This window comes from Sus scrofa, chromosome 8 (genome assembly GCF_054392235.1).
Source record: "Sus scrofa isolate SSC_HxYL_T2T_F1_AM1 chromosome 8, Sscrofa_HxYL_maternal_Yorkshire_Landrace_v2.0, whole genome shotgun sequence".
NCBI classification, from domain to species: domain Eukaryota; kingdom Metazoa; phylum Chordata; class Mammalia; order Artiodactyla; family Suidae; genus Sus; species Sus scrofa.
Window position 1 is genome coordinate 99,952,829 of NC_139390.1, and position 23,017 is coordinate 99,975,845.

At 32.7% G+C, this 23,017-nt stretch overlaps 1 long non-coding RNA gene across 1 annotated transcript in view; it reads right to left on the minus strand.

Annotated features, from left to right (window-relative positions):
- Nucleotides 1-19,810: 19,810 nt before the first annotated feature.
- Nucleotides 19,811-23,017, minus strand: part of LOC110262017 (uncharacterized) — a 358,225-nt gene continuing 355,018 nt past the window's right edge. Inside the window, exon 4 of the long non-coding RNA XR_002346500.2 lies at nucleotides 19,811-22,709. This is a non-coding gene — a long non-coding RNA (uncharacterized LOC110262017). The remainder of the gene's footprint in view (nucleotides 22,710-23,017) is intronic.

The window sequence follows — 23,017 nt, forward strand, 5'->3', positions numbered from 1 at the left end:
CCACTGAACTACACACACACACAAATTTAAAACTTGTGTCACGGTTGTGAAGAGAAATAATTTGTAACCTAAACTTTTATACCTATTATATCGACCAAATGTGACGGCGGAATTTGTACCTGAGTTATAAAACTGGCTAACAATGACAAATTTGTCTTATATAAAACTTTTAAAGTAACCTAACAGGGGATATAGCCACAAAAGGATATAGGAAGCTAGAAACAACAAAAAACGTGTGATATCCTACAAAACAGGAGATCCTACAAAATCAAACATGTGAGGGATTTACCAGTATGATGGTGAAGTGAGATCCAAGGCATACACAATGGTTGGACAACAAATACAGGTTATAATAGTGGATTTAGAAGATACTTATGTTAAAGATTCTTACTGCAGAAGCATCTTCTCTAATTTCCCACTTATTTAAGTCCAACTTAAGGAAAAGTCATATTTGTTAAGGGAGGAAACTAAATATGTAAAAACTGGCTCCCCATACTACTAAGGCATCACATCTTATAAATGAAATTGATTACTTTCTCAAGGAATTATAAATCAGATATATTTTAATCTTGGTTAGGTTTTCATGTTATAGTTACAAATTAAGCTTAGTATATAAATATATAAACTTTATACAAATAGGGTGTTTGCAACAATTTCTCACAATATTAATAAGCAATGAATGCTTAAGCACTACTTTGTCATAAGTTAAATTTACTTCTTTTTAAAATTTTTTAAAATTTTATGGCACACTCATGGCATATGGTAGTTCTGGGTCCAGGTATTGAATCCAAGCCACAGCTGTGACCTATGCTACAGCTGTAGCAATGCTTAATCTTTTAACCCACTGTGCTGGACCAGGGATCTAACCTGCACCTCTGCAGTGACCCAAGCTGCTGCAGTTGGATTTTTAATGCACTGTGCCATGGCAGGAACTCTTAAATTTACTTCTATATAGTAATTTTAACTACATGAAAGAATCAATTGAATAAGTTCCTCTTTTAGTATTTTATGCATTTCAAAATTTTAGATGATTTTGTAAAACTGCTTCCTATTATCATTATTCCACAAAGCCTAGAAATCTGAGCAAATGTATTAACTTAAGGGGGCTCATATGAGGGGGCTGAAAAAGTACCAGTTTCCTGGGATGTAATCATATCCACTTAATCTCTTTCCGAGAACATACCAGAAAATCTGCACATTAAGTACTCCAGAGATTTTGATTCACACATAAATTTTAGGTTAATTTCCTTAAGAAATGATTGCTAGCATGGCTTTTTGCATAAAGTTTATTCTTCAAAAACAAGATAATTGTATAAAATGCCATTAGAGTATAGAACACTGGGCCAATTATAATTACTCATTAAACATAGGGTGATTATATAAGTAAGTTAAATAGATTGGATATAATACAATTGGAAATTTGTGGAGATTAGAGAAAACTTGTGAGAAAATGTCCTATCAAAAGAGAATAATGTATTGCCAGCAGATAGATGCCAAAGAGAAATTGATCTTAGAGTTACAAAATCTTATTTTTCAAAGGGTAATGAAAATAAACATTTTAAAATTTAAAGTCTTTTGACTTTTAAAATCTAGGTAATCACTCTTTTTACACACTGAAAGTCATCAATGTGGACACCAAATACAACAATTTGTGAGTTGCCTTTATATAGCAGGCTGACAAGTTGTGACTGTTTATATCTTGCCATTTCCCTGTGACAGGTAAGATGCTAATTGTATCTTAAAATTTATCTACCTTGTTTATTGTCCATCCTTTGTAGTAAAAAAAAAAAAAAAAAAGAAAGAAAAAAGAACATACCAACTCTATGTATTTCCTTTGAGGGGTTGCATTTTAATGAATGTGTACCCATGTTTTCTATTCCCCCAATCATTTATAAGCAGGCACTGTTGCAATTAGAGGAAAAATTTGAAATTCTAATAAATAGAATCTCTGATCTTCTGAGTGATTGTATAACAAACAGGACTGACTTGGGAGCACAAAACACTTAGGCATGCAATTTATGTTACAGAAGGACCAAGGTCTTTGTAGCTAGGCAATATCTAAACAGGAAAAAATAAGATTAGAGATTCAAAGTGTTATCAAAAGTGGAGTCTGGCTGCTCATTTCTCAAGCCAACCAACAAAGAAGCAAGGTTGGTGGTAAGGAAAATTTGCTTTATTTTGGAGGCTGGCCTCCTGGGTGGGTGCAGACTTCCACCTAAAGGCTGATTTCACACCCCAACCCCAACTGATAATAAGTGAGCAAGAGCTTTGGAGTTCCCCCCTGTGGTGCAAAGGGATCAGCAGCATCTTGGGAGCATGGAGACGCAGGTTCAATCCCCAGCTCTGGGGCACAGCAGTTTAAGGATCTGGTGTTGCTGCAGCTGTGGCTTAGGTCAAAAGTGTGGCTCAAATCTGATCCCTGGCCTGGGTGGCCAAAAAGAAAAAAAAAAAAAGAAGAAGAAACAGCACAGTCAGCTCTGAAAATCATCTTGAAATTGGTCATGTAGTGTCCTGACCAGTGTCACGTCACTTTGATTGTTTTAAGCACAGTTAATCTTCAGTTCCAGCTTTGGTTTGTTCCCATTTCCTTGAGGCCAATTCTTGGAATTGTGGCAGCTTATGAGATAGCTATAGTCTGGTCATTACGTAGTTAACCTCTTCCACCTGGTCGGGGTTTCAGTTTCTACAAGATATAGCTCAGAATATTATCCATTGCCCTTGAGAGAAGGAACTAAAGATTCTTGACTTTGCCTACTAACTAAACTTTTTATTGTTTTGCTCTGTTTGTTTACCTTTGCTTCTGTACTTTCTCACTTCTCTGAGTAAACATTCTTTGGATAAAGTTTTTCTACAGACTAAAGACAGGTGAGGGGAAGAGCACATGGTTCTGCTCTTTTTCAAAAGTACTTCAAATTCTCTACAAGAACATTCTAGAAACATAAGCCAGGGAACTATGATCATTTTATCTGTCTCTTCTTTCACTGTTTACTTTCCCAATCCTGACCTTCACCCTGCCTCCAGCCTTTCATTGGAAAGGCATAATAATTAGTTAGGGGTGTGAATATAGGCTCAGTATTGTCAAACTTAATATTATAATAACATATCTACTGATACAAAGATGCTGTAGAGCCCAGATCCAAACCATTTCTTCAATTTCCCCTTCCCATTCAACCCCACTGAAAGATAAATTTCATGAGGGAAGAACACAGATTAAAACTCTGTTCCCAAGTGCAGAGAAAGGAGTCTATAACATAGCAGATGATAGACATGCATTTGTTTAAAGATGGAGTAACAGTATATACAGTGATATATACTGGATTCTTTCAGGTATTCAATATATTTGGATTTATTTTGTGTAGACATGTTTAAACTTTTTTTTTTTAAAAGGTTGTATTGGAAGTGAAAGCATCAATTGCAATAGATTATTGTTTGACTGCCTATATGTGTTAACAATGTGTGATGTGCTGTAAAGGTGGATTTTTAAAAAAACCATCACCCTCATAAAATTATCATCATTTGGGGGGTACTGATGAACCTGACATTAATCAAGCACAATGTGACACCTGCTGCAATAAGAACCAGAGATGACAAGGTGGATGGTATACCTAAACCCTGGTTGAGGGGCCAAGGATTTCCTGGAGGAAACCATTTTTAAACCAAGACTTGGAAGATGAATAGTAATTAGCTAAGGGAAAAGTTCTGGTCATTAAAGTTAACAAGGAAGGAAAGAGTAGCAATCAGGGTCTACGTTGTATTAATAATGCTGTAAGCCATTTGATCTTTACCCTTGGAGGGACTATCTGAGTGTTTACAGATCATCACTGAAAGATTGTGTTTTTACCAAGTTATGTCACAATACCAGAGAAGTTGTACTGAGGCCATCAAGATGGATGCTTTTCCAGTAATACAGGGGAGAGATGGTTTTATAGAAAATCACCAGAAGTAATGGTATGATGAGAACTGGAGAGATTTGTACACTTGAAGTTGCTGTGTGCTAGGTAGAGGTGAATATCAATGATTTCATAGGGTTTAATATGTGAAATTGATAGAATTTCTTGATTTATTTGAAAAGGAACCAACTATGACACTGAAGTTTCTGGCTGGTAGCTACTGGTAGTTATATGATTACAGAGGATGTTTTCTCATTAATAAAACCTTTAAAGGGTAACTCTTTGCTATCTTAACCTTTCCAGCGTTGAAACTAATAAACTAATGAGACATTCACACTTTATTCTCTGTAAAATATTTGGCTTCTCCATATTGAGTTTCTTCTGATTTCATATTTGTGGAAATATGTCTGTTTGCTAAGAAATATAATGTGGTTTGGAGAACTCTCTTACCTTGTTTAGGTAAGACCTACTTGTTGAAGAATAAATTCAAGAATTATTGTTACATGCACACACATAGAAGATAGTTGATAACATGTGGAAAATGAATAATGATATATTTATTTTAAAAAGACATATTTTTCAATAAAATATTTATGAGAGACATTTTTCTATGTCACCTGTCATTTTCAAAGCTACTGAGCAAAATTCAGTCCATAAGGAAGAGGACATTACCAGAAAGGGCAATAATATATGTATTCACACATTTATATTCACCTACCTTATGTTAATTTATAATTTCTCTAGCCTAGAGTGAGTTGGCTACTTCAGCTAACATTATCTTAGAAATACAAACTAAACAAATGTTAGGACAGATAGAGATTCTGTATTTTCATTGATTTTAAAACATATTATTAAAAACAGGGAGATTTCATAGCATTGTAAAATCTATACTAAAAAATATTTCAAATATATACTAATTTTAACAGTTTGTTTAATGTTTAACATAATAGAATTTAGCTCATTTTAAGCAATTTAGTTTCTGTAGTAGTCTGCTATAACACAGAACCACAAATGGTATCACTTATTTGCTGGAACTTGCACAGTGTTATAGTTAAAGCTCTATGTATCTGTCAAGCTGTCTTTCCCTCACTGGAGAGCCTGTCAGAAATAATCATTTCATGGTCTCACATTCACAAAGGCGCAAACCTCAGATATTCTTGCCTTTTTATGTCAAAAATTGTGCAGGCATGAAATGTTTAATAAAATGACTATGGACACACAAGTAAGCCCCTTCTTTTTGTTTTCTGTGTTTTGTTCTGTAGTATTTTTCCAAGAGTAGGTTCTGAAATACAGATAATTTGCAGGTTTTACAAGGTGGGACCAGGACAATTTATTATGCTTACTTAACATGAAGTTAAGTAAGAGAAACTTCTATTACATCACTGGACATTTTGTAGGTAGCATCCCTAATATAAAGTTATTGGAAATGTTTATTAAGAGCTAATACCTCTGAGATTTTGTTTAAATGAGAAATTTAGCATAGATTTATTATCTTTATGCATGTCATAAAGGGAGAATGACAATAATGTTCTTATGAGTCAATGCGAAAACACTGAAATATGCACATACTAGAGAAAACAGAACCAATTATTTTATATATTATTACAGGGTCACACATAGTTTAAGTAAACCATTAAAAATAATCACAGAGATATTAGAAATTAAATACAAGTTTATACTATTCAAAGTCTTGTATCCTATAAAATTCCTTTATCAGCATTTGCAAGGATATTTAAACTATGTAAAATTGTACTACACCTGTATCTGTTTTGTTGTAGATGCAAAAGAAGAAAGATGAAAAGTTAAAATATAAATATATTTCTTTCTTATCTTGATGATATATATTCCAACAGCATTCTGTAGGCTTAAGTATCAAGGCCAAATACTGAAATTTTATTTGTTAGAATAATGGAACATGATATTTTAGGTCCACAAGATAATTCCCAACATACTCATTCCAAAAAAATGATAAAACTTCTAGTGGTGCAACATTCAAATTAGTATGAAGATGATATAATTTCATTGAGAAAAATTCTAATTTCTATGTTAATTTTAGGAGATTACACAACAGATGTTCATTTAGGATACAGCCTTAATGAGAATTATAAAGACATCTACCAGCAGATTTTATCCTTGCTATTGACTCCTAAAATATTTGTTGAAAACATGGACAGCTTGATTTTGTAGTGGTGAAATTTGCTTCTGGAGTTTCAGAGTGGTGCCAGAACTTATTTTAAATTAATTAATAAATTAATTAGTCTTTTATTTTTAGCAAGCTTCTCAGTCCTTGTTAAATCTGATGATCAATTCAGTTGCAGAACCACTGTTTTAAATAGGAAAAGAAATTTCCTGGTATTTGTTCAGAATATCAATTTTTTTCTTCTAGGTAATCACCTTTATTCTAGCCCACTGAAGTGAACAAATGGCCATATAACTGGAACTAAAAGAAAATGTCAGAAAAGGGATTTAGATGTAGCACTCAGGACTAGTTTGCTCCCTGGGTAATAACTTACCCAATAATTAGAATGCTTGGTTTCCTATTTTGACTCCACTTCTGGTTAGCTCTGAGTTTAAATAAGGTACCCAACTTCACCAAATTTCATTTTCTTTATCCTTAAGAATTATAAAGATATTAATCAGTTGGGAAGAGAATTAACAGATCAATACATGTTACAATATTTAGAATAATGTGTGGTATATTGAGTTTATTTTTTATAAACCTTTATATTTTTATTTTATTATTACTATTATTATTTAATGTTAAATTAGAAAGCATACTCACTAACCTAGAATATCCCTATGGGGAAAAAAATGACAATTCCTTGGTCTATTCATAATCCCACAATATAAATGTAGTGTTAAAGCATAATTATATAATGAAACAAGAGTGATTATCCTGGTTGGAGTAAGTCATAGACATACAGGTAATCTTATATAAAAGCAAAAATAAGCAACCAAACTAAACAAAACAAGAACAAAAAATTTTCCTTGGTCACACATTGCTTTCCCAATGAGACATACGCATGAATAGAGCAACACTTCTATTTTATTATTCTCAGTTAAAATATAAACATTTCCTAGCCAAGAATAAGTGTTAATTTTGCACACAACATGCTTTAAAATGTGAAGACCTTCAGGCAAAAAATAATAAAAGGTTTGTTATAGTAAATGTAGGAATAGCCTTTTTCCTACAAAACAAAATGACCTATGTAAGATTTACATAATATGTGGCATTGAAATTCAAGTTCCTAACTCCCATTCCAAAACTCTTCTACTAAAATCAAGAGGAATTTTTTTTAAAAAAGGATGTAATTTGATATGCATTTCATTAAATTTTCTCTTTTTCCATGGTTTCTGTTACTAAATCCAATAAAATTTTAATGTAGGCTTATTTGTTTTTATCACTTATGTATTCTTCCTATCCATATATTATCTCCCACTTACCAACTGTCAATCTTCCACCCCTTCATTCATTTAATATTCACCCTTACATCTGATCTCTTTCAAAATATGCTTCTATACTACTAAGGAAATTAAATAAAAAAATTATAAGATCTTAAGCAAACAGTTATTACATTAAATTTATCAAAGATAAAAGTAATTTACAACAGATAAGAAAAGTTTTACACATGTGTTGAAAGTTTAGTTAAAAATGTTAACGAATAAAATGTAAAAGTGTAAGGAATCCATTTAGTAAGGTTTATAGGAATTATAGTTTCTGGACCATTGGTGTATTTTCTAGATATTCTCTGAGCAGAGTGAGGCCAAAATTACCATTAGAAAAGTAGAATGGGATTTCCCGTTGTGGCACAGTGGAAACAAATCCTACTAGAAACAATGAAATTGCAGGTTCAATCCCTGGCCTTGTTCAGTGGGTTAAGGATCCGGCGTTGCTGTGAGCTGTGATGTAAGTCGAAGATGCGGCTCAGATGCTGCGTTGCTGTAGCTGTGGTGTAGGCAGGCAGCTGCAGCTCCGTTTGGACCCCTAGCCTGGGAGCCTCCATATGCCACAGGTGCGGCCCTAAAAAGCAAAAAAAAGTAGAACGTATTTCCCTTGGGGGGATATTTATGGATAACAGAAAGAATGAAAGAATTCCCTGGTGGCTCAGCAGGTTAAGGATCCAGCATTGTCACTGTTGTGGTGTGGGCTGGATCCTTGTTTGTGGGGCACAGCCAAAAAGAAAAAAAAAAATAAAAAAAAGCAAGCAAGCAAAGCACGCAGGTTAGGATAAATTAAAACAAAATGTTCATTTATAAAGTTGCCAGTTTTAATGCATACATTAAGGAAAATTTGAGAATATGCTATTTTAAGCAATTTAGGCTATTCTAGCGTAACTATCAAGGAAATACTCCATACCTTTAAAAAGATATACACAAAATAATTCTGAGTGTGTATTAAAGATTTGGAAGCATGCAGGAGTGAAACTGTGTTCTAAAGTCTATTTTGCTTTTCTAGAAATGTTTTTGTGTTTATGCTGGTTTTAAAGTGAGGTTTTTTTCATAAGCGAAGCTTGATTATAAGACAAATTTAAAACTATTAAACTAAAATTAAATTTACTAATATACTGAACTTGTTTGCCAAGATTAAAACTTCTATCACATCCTCATATTAGAGATGGTCCCAAGTTGATCTTTTTTCAAGGAAAAAAAATCCATTGAAAAATGAAGTAACATTAATAGATTATGATCAAGTGCTAATATATAATCATTATAGAACATTGCTTACAGCACTGGGAGAAAGAATGTCGAATAATTATCAAAAAGATCCTGAAGGACTGTATCTTAAAATAAACAGGTCCTGGGATTTTGAGATCTACAACTTTCCCAATGGCATTACCAATTTAATTCTACAAATACAAACTAGCTTATTATTCTATATTATTTTGTAAAACTATATTTTATCTGTTTTTATGGACTTCCAATATGATATCAATTATTTCAATTAAATATTATTTAGGAAAACATTTTAATTTAGTAATATTCCCAAAAAATAGACAACAAGGAAGTTACAATTAAGTTTTACCAGTTATTCTAACTACAGTTTGCTAGAGTGGGAAAATAAAATACCTTAATAGATCATGAATATATAACCATAAATGTATTAGTAATATATTAATAATATATATCAATACTACAATACATTAGTATTGATTATTATATCATTAATCCACAAACTATTTTATTGGATGTCCCGTGTTTCTATCTAAGGATTAAAGGAGTAATAAAAATAGGTATACATTATTTTCTGATTCCTAAAATAGCAATTAAAATATAAACTTAAGTAAAAATTGTAGCGTAAGCTCACATAATTGAACTTCGAAAAGGAAAACTTGTTTCAGTGTACTTTATCTCTTTCTTATTATGTAAAACTAATTTTGGCAATCTTTGCATTAGGAAACTATGCTATTTAATATTTATAAATTTTTGTACAATTTGCGGTTAAGTTTATCATTTAAAGAGAGTCTCAAAATGCTAATGTTCTGTATTCAGATGTTAACACCTAGGTCTGTAATTGTGTTGGATAATTGCTATGATTCAGGTGTGATGCTAATGAAATACTTTTAAAAGATAATAAAAAGTCCACGGTTAAGTGACATAATAAAATACAGTGAGATGCTATGACTATCAGACAGAATTGAAGTTTGCACCATATCCTTGCTCCAATTAATTTAAAAAAATGTTTAGCAGCTTCTTTGTTTATTTTTTTGTTTATTTGTTTTTGGCCATACCTACAGCATATGGAGGATCCCATGCCAGTGATCGAACCCACACCACAGTAGCAACCCAGGCTACTACAGTGACAATGCCAGATCCTTAGCCTGCTGGGTTACAAGGAAACTCCTTAGTACCTCCTTTTAAAAAGTTAATTTCTCTTTTCTGCTTTTCTCCTCTATAGCTCATTTAGAAGGGATGAAGCAAAGTATCCATATATGACAATGAAATAACTGACTACATCTTGACAACTAAATGCATAATAGTAGTAGAGTCCTTGTGATAAAAAGAAAATTTAAATCATATTCATCAATCTGTAAAGTGCATTATTTAAGCCCTATCTAAATTAATTCAAAACCAATCATATAAGATGTCAACTTTAAAATATAAAAATAAATGAAGTTTCAATATGAATCACAAAAGCATATTTCTACATTTGAGAGGTCTTTGTTAATACTTTACATCTGTGATTTGTTCTATAACAATATGGAAAAATATGAACTCAAATACAAATTGTGTCTTCCTTCATTTGCAGTATCTGCTTTCACTGATAATGATCTTAGCTGTGTCAAATCTTTCCACAGTTGCTAATACTCCATTTTTTACTATGTATTTCTGAGTCAGTGGCACAGAAGCTTTCAAAAAAATGTTTGTGTTATATAGTTTCTTGGAATATTTTTCCAAGATGGATATTAGATACTCTGAAACCTGAACCAATTCCAACTGTCCAGTCACATCCCCCAACATGAAATCTATCCTCCATGCAAACTAAATTGCTTACCATTACTCTAAAACACCTCATACATTGTTTATTTGTTAAAATGTTTTTCCTTGTTTATGGATACCTTGCCTTATTTTTGCTTATCTATAATAAAAAACACTAATTTTCAAGAAATTTGTCACTATTCAACTTGATATCTTTCTTAATGCATACCCTATCCTTAAATAGCATTGGAATTTCTCTTTTTATCACCAGTATTTCTTATTTTCAAAAGCTTATTACCATGCCTATGGAATTACTCATTTTTTCACAAATTCTTATCACTGCTCATGATAACATATTTTGACTGCACTCTTCTACACCTAAGCTTCTTCAGGGCAGGGACTGAAGTTTATTCATAAAATAATAAGATAATTTCATAATACATTATTCATAATATTTTGAATAACATACACAAAAGAGAGAGTGGGTTAAATAATTTGTTTAAAGGACAGTATTTAGCTGTTTTTGTTCCATTCTCCACATAAATAAAGACTGCAGTCTATTCTGATATCTAGCCATAAAAATGCCAAATCCTGGGTCTCTGACTATCAGAAACATGACACAAAGTTTAAAAGTGGAAGACTGAGTATTTGATGTACTGTATATATCCTTGATGTCTTGGAAATGTTGGCATATTTATATTCTTCATATTGTAAGTGATACACTTTGGAGCTCCGTGGTATATTTCATACTTCTCGCTTTGCCAGAACTATTGATTATCAATTAATCTCATTTAAAATGCCTTGCCTTATTTACTTTATCATTGAAGTCATGCAAAATTCTAACTATATCAACTACTTGCTTTAAAATACATAATTGTTCTTCTGGCAATCTCACTTCTAGGCATACATCCAGACAAAACTGGAATTCAAAAAGATACATGCATCCCTATGTTCACTGCAGCACTATTCACAATAGCCAAGACATGGCAACAACCTAAATGTCCATTGACAGATGAATGCATTAAGAAGATATGGCACAAATACACAATGAAATACTATTCAGTCATAAAAAAAGATAGAACATGGATGCAACTAGAAATTCTTTTTTTTTTTTTTTTTTTTTTTTTTTTTGGTCTTTTGTCTTTTTACCGCCGCACCTAGGGCATATGGAGGTTCCCAGGCTAGGAGTCTAATCAGAGCTGTTGCTACCGGCCTACACCAGAGCCATGGCAATGCTAGATCCGAGCCGCATCTGTGACCTATACCACAGCTCACGGCAGTGCCAGATCCTTAACCTACTGAGCAAGGCCAGGGGTTGAACCCTCAACCTCATGGTTCCTAGTCGCATTTGTTCCTACTGCGCCACGATGAGAACTTCGCAACTAGAAATTATCATACTAAATGAGGTAAATCAGCAAAAGAAAGAAAAATACCATATTACATCACTTACAAGTGGAATCTAAAATATAGCACAAATGAAACTATATACAAAACAACAACAGGCTCACAAATATGGGGAACAAACTTATGATTGCTAAGGAGAAGAGAAGGGGAGTGGTATCAATGAGGAGTTTGGGGTTGGTAGATGCAAACTATTATTTTTACAATGAATAGTCAATGAAGTCCTCCTGTACAACACAGGGAATTATATCCAGTCTCTTGGGATATAATGATGGAAGACAGTATGAGAAAAAGAACATATACATATGTATATATGTGTGTGTGTATAGTGTGTGTATGAATGTGTGTATGTGTATATATACATACATACGTCTGGGTCAGTATGCTGTACAGCAGAAATTGGCACAATATATATAAACTATAATTAATTTTAAATAAAAGGAAATGTAATTGTTCATCTTGACAAGATAACTAAACTAAGATATCTCCTTAGTGGTGCATTTGTCAAATACAATTCACACACACAAAAAAAGATGATAAATGTATTCAGCTGACCTAGATCACCACATAATCCTTATATATGTAATCACTTCCTAAGTTTACATGTAGCCAAACAAAAACCAAAAATATGTGTGATTGTTATTTTCATATTTTCTTTTTATTTATGCATTATTTCATACTATATCTTTAATTTTCAGTGTTGAATCGAACATGTCTTCTAGGATATATGAAAGGATCCCCTCCTTTCAAAAATATTTTAAATACTTCAGAGGTATGCTCCTATTGTATTTCTTCTACCACTGTTTCATACTCTTTTATTTGGTCATGCAACTATCCCCTTTACACATAATATTCTTTTTGTTGTTGTTGTTATTGTTTTGTCCTTTTTAGGGCCGCACCCACGGCAAATGGAGGTTCCCAGCCTAGGGGTCTAATTGGAGCTGTAGCTGCCGGCCTATGCCAGAGCCACAGCAACGCCAGATCCAAACTGCATCTGCAACCTATACCACAGCTCACAGCAACGTTGGATCCTTAACTCACTGAGCAAGGCCAGGGATAGAACCCACAACCTCATGGTTCCTAGTCGGATTCATTTCCGCTGCATCACGATGGGAACTCCTATACATAATATTCTTGAAGATGGATACTATGAATGCCTTATTCATTATTGAGGTTCTTTACTCAGAAATCTTCACTTGGATAATTATTATTCTGAATGAACATATTTCAAGTAATAACAAGAAATTCAAATTTTTTCTCCTAAAATAAACTCTAGCAAAGTCAAAATTGAATGCTTTAATGCAGGAATTTGTTAGTCCATTTATTTAAGCGCAACCTAATGAGGTGCCAATGGCTAAATACCTGGATCTTTCCAATATTCAAGAGTCCTTGAAATAAATGATCTTCACTGAAGACTGAGACTTAAGAGACATTGTGGGATGCAGCTAAAGTAGTCTTCAGGGGAAATTCTATAGAATTATGTAATTGAATTTTATATATTACATTAGATAAAATATTTCAATCCATAAAATAAGAAACCAGAAGATTCAAACTATTACATTTAGAGTGGATAAACAATAATAAACAAAACCATACATACACACACTCATATATATATATATGTATATGCAAAGACAACCATACATACACATATATATATGTATATGCAAAAACTACTAACTATGAAGTACTTATAATCTGATCCTTTGCATATACTTACATATATATATATAGCGTCTATTCCCGTTTTTCTCAGAAATATATTTAAATAAGTTTTGAGCAGTCATATTGTGGTAAATATATCAGTCATAACTGCACTATTTCTAGTCTGCATTTTTATCTGGAAACATATCCAAGAGTTATTTAACTCTGAAGTATGACATCAACAAGAGGATCAATTAAGAATGCCACAGTAATTATTATTAAGGGAACATGCATGAATACAGAGATATAAAGTAGACAGATAGATAGATACAAATAGTCTTTAGAATTCTTTAATAAACTTCCCCTTCCTCTTACTTAAGCCAAAATGATTATATGGTTAATATATAGTCTTGGAGAAAAGTTTGTCTGATTCAGCAAAGAATTATGTTTTCCTTAAACTGGCCAGATCTGAAGTATTCTATATTAATCAAGCTGTGACCAGGCTATACCAGTGCCAGCTGACCTTGTCATCAATTTGGATCAGGACCTTTATCATGCATTGAGGTACTTAAGCTTATACACTGGCTAAAAGTTCATGTTCAATTCAATGCCTTACCTAAATTTCATATTGCTAAAGAGGCTCTACTCTCCAGTGGAAACCATAAAACTCTGCCTTCTTGTTTATTTATTAACTTAGAAGCCTATTTTCTCTCTTTTTACGGTTATTTCTGTGCATCTCCAGACTTTCTACAGGAAGATCTGAGTGTCTGCTCTCAGTCAATGTCCTCTCATATTCCAGTTGAGAGGGTAATTTATGATTATTTTCACTGAAGAGATTCAGGTAGCAGAATTGTGGATGCTTATTGCCATTTTCCTGCAGCACTAGTAAATACCAAACCTTTTCACAGACATTGAGAGGATAATCCTTTTTAACTTATTAGTACACATTACCAAATTAATTATAGGTTCCTGTTTCCATGATGTTAATCTTAACTTATTCAGAGTACATTTGTTCTTTCAATAAATTGTACCAATGTGCAACATTTTTGATTTTTTACATAAATATATACAATATTGAAGGAATAAAAACATGCTCACATTAATTCACTGAGGGGTTGAACATGCAAGCAACTTTTAGGTAGAAAATAGACAAAGGTGAGAAAATGACACAAGTTTTCACATTTTTTCCGCAAACTGTATGGAAACATCAATCTGGGCAACTCCAGATTTGTATGCCTTAATTCCTGATAAACACTAATGCCAGACAATGATTGTCCAAGGCACATGTTTAAGAAAGAAAATTATGTGACTAAGTATCTGGGGGGGGGCTCATTTTATTTTCTAACTTTTATGGTTTAAAATCTGACGTGTGAGGATAATTGAGTCAAAGTACAGTCCATAATGTGTGTACTCTTCGAACATCTCATTTTCTCCAAATATGTGGGCTCTTAACTGAATTCACTTCCTAATCATTACATCAATTTCTATAAGAAAATACTTTTTAATAACAAAGGTGATAGAATTGCGTTAATAGCTCAAAATATAATTTATGTATTTAACTACTAACTATGAAGTACTTATAATCTGATCCTTATATTATGGTTATGGAGGCAACATTACAATAAATTATATGTAGGTTCTATTATTAATAATGATACAGGGTCAAGCTATAATTCTCTGAAAAGTTGTTTTCAAGAGATGATATTTTTCAATTGCTGTTTTTATAACTTAACTTTTTCATGGAATACAGGCATGTCTTTTCTACTTCATTCTGTTAGTATGAGGTTGGACATTTTGTTACGTTTAAAAAACATGATGCAGTTCATTATTGTCTTATTATCACCATCAAGTAATTTCTTCACAAGGAGCAGTAAAACTCCTCTTTCCTATCAATTACATTTCAACTGAGTCAATAACAAGCATTTCACAGCTACTTTTACAAATACTAAATCTAGTAAAGGCAAGTGAATGTTCTAAATGTCATGATCATTTTATATATAATTTAATCATGCCATCAAACATTCTTCTAGTTTTCAGACTAGTTTATTTCCACTGAAAAAGTTCATGTGCCTAGAATTAGCCAATGCAATAAACTGAACTGGCCCTTTTGGCTCATAAAATATTTACTATGTCCTAAAATGTCAAAATATTTTAGCCTAGTGTTTCCAAAAACTATCATTTATAGAGGTGAAGAACTGGGTTTTTTCCTTGAAGCAGATAATAAAAACAAACTAATGTTTTAAAATTTATGTATTTTAAAATCCATGAAATCAAGTTTCATTTCACATTTTCTGTATATAATGTAATGTCTTTTGTATTAATAAAAATTTATCTGACACACTTCTCTTCCTAAAAAGTAAAGTAAAACTTAGTCAAAATGTTAAGCTTTGCTCAAGAGAAGTCATTCTAATTTGTAACAATTCTACATTCTCTTGCATTTAATAACTATTCCCTCCACATCCAGAAGGCCAGGTGCAGTGATTATATGCCACAGTGGGGAATAAGCTTTTTCTTTCACTCCGCCAGCATTTCATATATATTTTCTTTCTTTAACCCACTTATTTATAATAGGCTTGAAGGAAGAATGGCTTCTCAGATATCAAAAGGCAGTGAAGCAGCTAACATAGAATTTCATAAGGTTTTTGCTGGGTGGCAGAGCAGCATTAGCTGCATAAGTAGAAGCATCGCTGGGTGCACTTGGCCTTTATCGCTAATTCCAGGGCACAGTTCTCTGGTGCATGGCCAGTTCTCTAATCAGGAGACAACAGAGAAGCTGCATAATGATGATTTTAATGATCATTTTTGGATAGTGAAGATCTAATGGTTACTATCTCAATGTTTAATGATGAAAAATAAATGATTGTGCATACTTCTGGAAATATATTTGAAATTCAGGTTTCAGGTCTTTCTAATAAGTAAATTAGGCAATATTTTGGTATTACAGAAGATACATAAGGAAGAGTTTTCCACAGATGTCTTCAAAATGAAGAAGAATCTTGTATATAAAATAAATGATAAATAATTTTAATACTAGGATTAAACTTAATCAAATATATGTACATGATTTTAAATGCATTTGTGATTTTATTTTCACTGTAAAGAATGCACTTTTGTTTTTAAAGAGAAAAACAATTCTTACATGGCACTGATAACTTTAAAAATAATTAAATATAATAACTCATGTTACAAATTAAAATATTTATATTTGCTAAAATTATAGCTTCAAAAAACTGCTTTATTTCAACATAAGTGTCACCATGATAAATTTTTGAAAAGATTTATTTCAGCAATAAAATTAGATATTAAATTTTAATTGTACATTTAAAATAATTATATAATCTAAACACATTTGAGTAAGAATATTTCTTGAAACTTCTTTCTAATTTGAATGACACATTCATCATTTTATTTATTTTTGTCTGTCAAACATCATTTTAAACTAACAACTTCATGAGTAAGTTTTTAAAGTTATTTTCATTGAGTCTGCATATGTGTGACAATTAGATGGTCTAGCCATATAGGATCAAAATTCCATCACCTGCTGCTCATAATCTCATAGTAGTTAGATTTGTTGGTATTACTTATAGATCTAACAAAAATTAGTACAATGATCTTGAGTACAATGTATAATTTGAGTCTCAGTTTTCTTATTCCTAAATCAATGGTGTAGGAATACATTAAATATATAGACCCTGCTGACTCTCCTAGTTATATACTTCTGCAATTATTTACATCCATGAATATCATATGTATTAGAATTTAGATCTAAAACACACATATTCTGTCTAGTTTGTCATTTTACTTTGAAATTTCATATTATTATTTAAAAACTAGAAGCACACAGTGTAACTAACACAAATAAGAAGAAATTAGTTAACAATAGGAACTTCTTTTTAAAAATAAGACAGAAATGAAGTTATATTATTTGAAAAGGCTTTTCTTTCTTTCTCCAATCGCATGCATACACACACCCCACATGCACATAAATATGTGCCTTCATATAATACACAAGTCTAAGCCTATCCCTCACTATCAATTTTACTTTGTGTCTGAGGCAAGAACTCTGAAGTATAAAAGATAAAAGGTTTTTTCTTTTATTTATTTTGCTACCATTTTTTCTTGTTCTCTTATAGTTCTTTGAGATTTAAAAAAATGTTAATGTTAAGGAGCCATACTGTAGCATTGGAAAAAAGGGAGCACTTCTGTTTTAGTAACCTCAGAAAAATTAGGAAGCTTTGTTATTTCTTCCTACAAGCACTATCCAAAGCTCTCAGTGTTAATTTTTGTATGAGAAACTCCTACATTACGTTTTCAATTGTAGACATTTTTAACTTGATGCTACGTCTTTGCTCACTCTCCTTCAAATTTTCCCTCACAATTTCCAATGTTTTATAACACCAATGCTATATGGTATTCTGTGGTTTAATTTTTTATTATACTCAAAGTATTATATGCAACACGATTTTTTAAATATCAAATAATTACCACACAGCTTTGTTACAAAAATAGATTTCTGGCCATCATCCATCCTCTCCTTAATCCCCATCTCCAATAACCCCTTTAATTATTTAAAAGTCTTCACTACTTGTCTCCTATGGCAGACTTCTAATTTCCCCCCTTTACCTATTCTGCCCTTATTCCATTTAGCAATAGGACTCTGTGCAAGCTAGAAGCCTCCCTTCCCAGCCTGTCTTATTGCCAGATGTGGCCATGTGACTAAATTCAAGCCAATGGCAGAGGAACAGATTCTCATCACAAATTTTAAAAACGAACACTTCATTGGTGCAGGTTTGATCCCTGGCCTGGGAACTTCCACATGCTGTGGGTGCAGCCAAAAAACAAAATAAACAACAAAACAATTTTTTTTAAAATTAAGATAATGATCTTTCATTTGCTTTCTTTCTTCATTCTCAAGTACATCAAATGCAGTGCTGGTAAACCAGCTTCTTTCAAGCAGGTAAGATGCTCTGGAGGAGAGCAGAGTAGTAAGAATGAAGAAACCCAAGTACCTAGGTATGTTCATGGAACATAACCAGTTATGGAGCCTGACTGTCCAGCTATAATAGACTGTTCTGGGAAACAGAACTACACTTCTTACATACATTTAAGTGTATGAAATGTCAAGTTTTGCTACAATTAAAAAAATTAGCCTATATCCTTTTTAATGCTGAAATTGGCATTTCATTTTTTTTTAATTTGAAGACATTTTATTTAAGGTACAGAATCATTAACTATTGTTATATAATAAAGTAAAACTAACACAACATTGTTTTACTCTGATAGCCAAGGATTGCTTATTGTGGCAATTAATGTGTTATATAAGAGTTTCAGACTAGAACCCATAAAATATTTCTTCTGCCTTTCCGGATTATAAAAAGTCTCAATTTACTTAAAGGAAAGACCACAAGCTAGTTGGAAACCCATTTTTGAGACCACCAGTGTAGACTGAGTCATTTTCAGATAATCTTTTGCTTAATAAACATGAATTGCATGTCTTCAGCTTCTTAGTTCACTGACACAAGTTATAAAAGAATCTTAGTTCACTGACACAAGTTATAAAAGAAATACAGATCTCAAACTTCTCAAATACGTTAAATACAGAGAGACAAAGTGGTGTGCTGTTTTCAAATTATAAACTCACCAATTAAATCTTCATAAGACTAAGGGAAGAATTTAGAGCTGCAGTTTCTCCTACCATTCTCCAGCTTCCTGGCTTCACACTGTGGCTGGTGGCATCACAACTGGGATGTTGCTGTAAGAAAAGAACCAAACTGGTTATACAGCCAAGTAGTGAACTGTAGGAAAATACTGCCTGTGGTGACCTGAGCCAGACATCCCGAGCTTTAAGATAAATGAAGTAGAGAAGACTCTTGGGAGTGTCTCCTGTTGAAGGGGTGGGTATGGTGTATTTAAAGAGTGTGCATTTAGACACTGAGTGGCAGGAGAGTGGATTGTGAAGGACAACACTAATTGTTCCCAATATCAAAACTTCCTTATAGAGTAGTAGGAACACCCGTGTCTTAGCAGGTATACAGCTACCCAGATGGAAACTACATTGTCCAGCCTCTCTTCCACCCAGATGTGACCATGAGATTAATTTTCGGTCTAATGGAGTGTGAGTTAAATTCTCAGGTCATGTTATTTAAAAAGGAAGGTACCTGTCTCCCACATTCTCACTTTCCCATCCATGTGTTAGAATGCAGCAGGGTAGTGCTGTCCAGTCAGCTCTAATCAAATAGATTGGGCAGCATTTTCTGAAGACCGAGGAAAAAGATACCCGGGACCTGGATCCTTGGAAGACTATGCAGAGTAAAACTTCTTACCTAGTTTTGAACTGCCTATCCTTCACCTTATAAAAGTAAATCTCTGTTTTATCTGAACCACTCTAAATGTTTATGGTATCCTGGCATGAATTCTTAACTAATACAAAGATAATTTTCTAAGTGTTATGCTTAAAGTTTTTTTTTTTTTTTTTTGCTTTTTTATCAGCTTGAGATATATTGCATTTATCTCTTCCTTTGATAGATAAGGACATAACTGACAGATTTTTTTTTATCCCTTCCCACTACTTAAAGGGTCAACTGCATACAGTTCAAAAAGTACATTGGTATTTCTATTTAATATTCCATTGCCCACAACATTATCTGTACTCTTATTTTATATGTTAACAGTATTAGTCTTCCCTAACTTCCATCTACCTTTCCTCCCAAATTTCAAGTTCCCAGACTTAACAACTATGTCTTTTATATCTTCAATGATGATAGCAATTCTTATTCTCTTTGTAACACTACTTAAATCTTTTGCGATTTCAATTTGATTTTCAATTGTGGGATTTAAATTAATTCTCAGCATTGAAAGTAATTACTAAATTTTAGAATTCTATGGCTATCTAAGAATATTCATTTTTGAGAAAAACATTGTGCTAGCATTGGATTTCTCTCATGCCTGAGTTTAATGTCACAACCCAGTGCCACTCAAGAAATGTTCCTAGAAATAGTTAGAGATATTTTCCCTAAGAGATCTCCTTCCTGATGAATTCCATTCAGTTGATTCATTGTAATGCAAACTTGTCTAGAATTTTAGTATGTATAATTTCATGGGACTCCCATTTATTCCTGTTCTGAGTTGGACCATTCTTTCCCTAGTCTTTGTTCTTGTTTTATTCCTTAGTACCACTGGGAAGGGGAGTAGAACCTGAAGATAAGTGGAAGTAGTGGAGATAAGTGGAAATAAAATTATCAGTCAAAATTACCTTCTCTTAAATTCTGAAGCAGTTTTCCAATAATTTCTTAATAACTATTAGAAGAATTTTTTAACAGTTTAATTCATTTTCTGTAAGATTTATTATTTATCTAAAATAATAGATTTAGATTTGTATCTTTTAAAATGGTATACCAATATATATTTTGACAATTGAAATATTTATTTAAAGGTGTAAGATTTATTATTTATCTAAAATAATAGATTTAGATTTTGTATCTTTTAAAATGGTATACCAATATATATTTTGACATAATTGAAATATTTTTTTAAAGGTGAACTGTTTTTTTCATTACTCTGTTTAGACATTAACATCCTTTCTATTTTAATTCCTATATCATTCAGCTCTGGGATAGTTTTTACTGTTATGTTTCTGATATTTTTCTTCTCCTCATTTTCTCTTGATGATTTGAGATGTTTAATGTTTAGCTCTGATCCCATTTGCTGCTTGAAATCATACCTGACAAGTGTAACCTGCCTTAGTTTGTTTTAGCCTCCGAACATTAATAGCATTTAAAATTAACATATGAGGTTTGATACGAGTATGCATCTCTATGTAGAGAGGTATAGCTGTACACTTAACAATTCTGACTATAGTTTACCCCAGTAGTTTTACCTCCATAACTTAATTACAAAATCCTTACAGCACTCATAATATTTAACTCCTATGCTTATTTTGTCATTTCTTCTGTTAAAGAATATATATATAGTGATTAATTAAATATAGATAATCAAAAATACCCACATCACAGTTGATATAAATGGATTATCACTCTACTTATACTGGACCTGCACAATTATAAGAAATGTCTGGAGTTCTCCAGGGGACCAGTGGTTAAGGATGGCGTTGTCACTGCTGTGGCTTGGGTTGGCTCCCTGGCCCTGGAGTTTCCACGCACTGAAGGATTTTCCAAAAAAAAAGAAAGAAAGAAAGAAAGAAAGAAAGAAAGAAAGACAGACAGACAGAAAGAGAGGGAGAGAGGGAGGGAGGGAGGGAGGGAGGAAGGAAGGAAGGAAGGAAGGAAGGAAGGAAGGGAAAGAAAGAAAGAAAGAAAGAAAGAAAGAAAGAAAGAAAGAAAGAAAGAAAGAAAGAAAGAAAGAAAGAAAGACAGACAGACAGACAGAAAGAAATAGAAAGAAAGAAAGAAAGAAAGAAAGAAAGAAAGAAAGAAATAGAAAGAAAGAAAGAAAGAAAGAAAGAAAGAAATAGAAAAAGAAAGAAAGAAAGAAAGAAAGAAAGAAAAAGAAATTTCACTTAGTATATCTTTGATCTTGGAAGTGTGCTAAACACAAATGTGGTTAATAGTATGTTTAACAACTACCTTTCTTTCCTATAGCTAGCACTCTCATTTTCTCATTTTATATCTGGTTATATCCTGTATATCCAATATATTTCACTCTAATTTCTCAAAGTGCACATATAGATTTTCTCTATGTTGTGACATCATCATTGAATAACTTTTTACCACTCAGTTTACTAATACTGGTGCTTTGCTTATTAAATCCATCCCTTTGAGTACATTTGTAGGGTGGCTACTTGGTCTACTTTGTCCTTTACCCTTTAGTACCACTGGTACCATTAGACCCATGAGCAGCAAATCAATACATGCTTTTTGAATGAAATCAACTTAATGAACAGAAAATTATTTAGCAAACAAAGCATGGCTTATTAATGGTGAAAATAACATATTTTGAATGTTCCCATTTATTCCATACAATCTCTACTGATTTTACCTAGCCCATTTTTCAGGCTACATGCTCTTCTTGCCTCTGCAGCCAATGTCATCTTACCCAGAATACAGACTAAACTCATTCAGCTCAGTGTTAATAAATTCTACTTTTGGCCCTGTGTGTTAGGTTCCAAGGGCTGTCATAACAAATTACCAAAAACTGAGAATTTTACCTCCCCTAATACTTGAGCCAAAAGCCTGAAATCAAGGTTTTGGCAGAGCTGTCTTCTCTCCAGATGGTGTGGGGAGAATCTGTTCTTTGCCTCTTAGGGCTTCCAGTGGCTGTCAGCGTTCCTTCACTTGGTTACATTGCTCCAATCTTTACTTCCATGGTCACATTTCCTCTTGATCTTCTTTTTCTTTGGGTCTGTTATAAGAAAATCTACTGCTTAATTTAGGGTTCACCTAATAATCCAGATTGTTCTTTTCATCCCAAGATCCATAATTATATCATAAAGAGTCTTTTTCCAAATAAAGTAACATTAACAGACTCCAGGGATTTAGGTATGAATGTGCCTTTTTTAAGGGCCACTTATTCAACCACGGCACTCTGACCATTTACTAAGCATTCTCATCTTTGATAGATACACTGATACTTGTTCATGCCCTTCTTCAACACTGGAAATGGACAGGAACATGCAACACCCTTGTAAAGGGAATGCAAAGGGGTTTTTA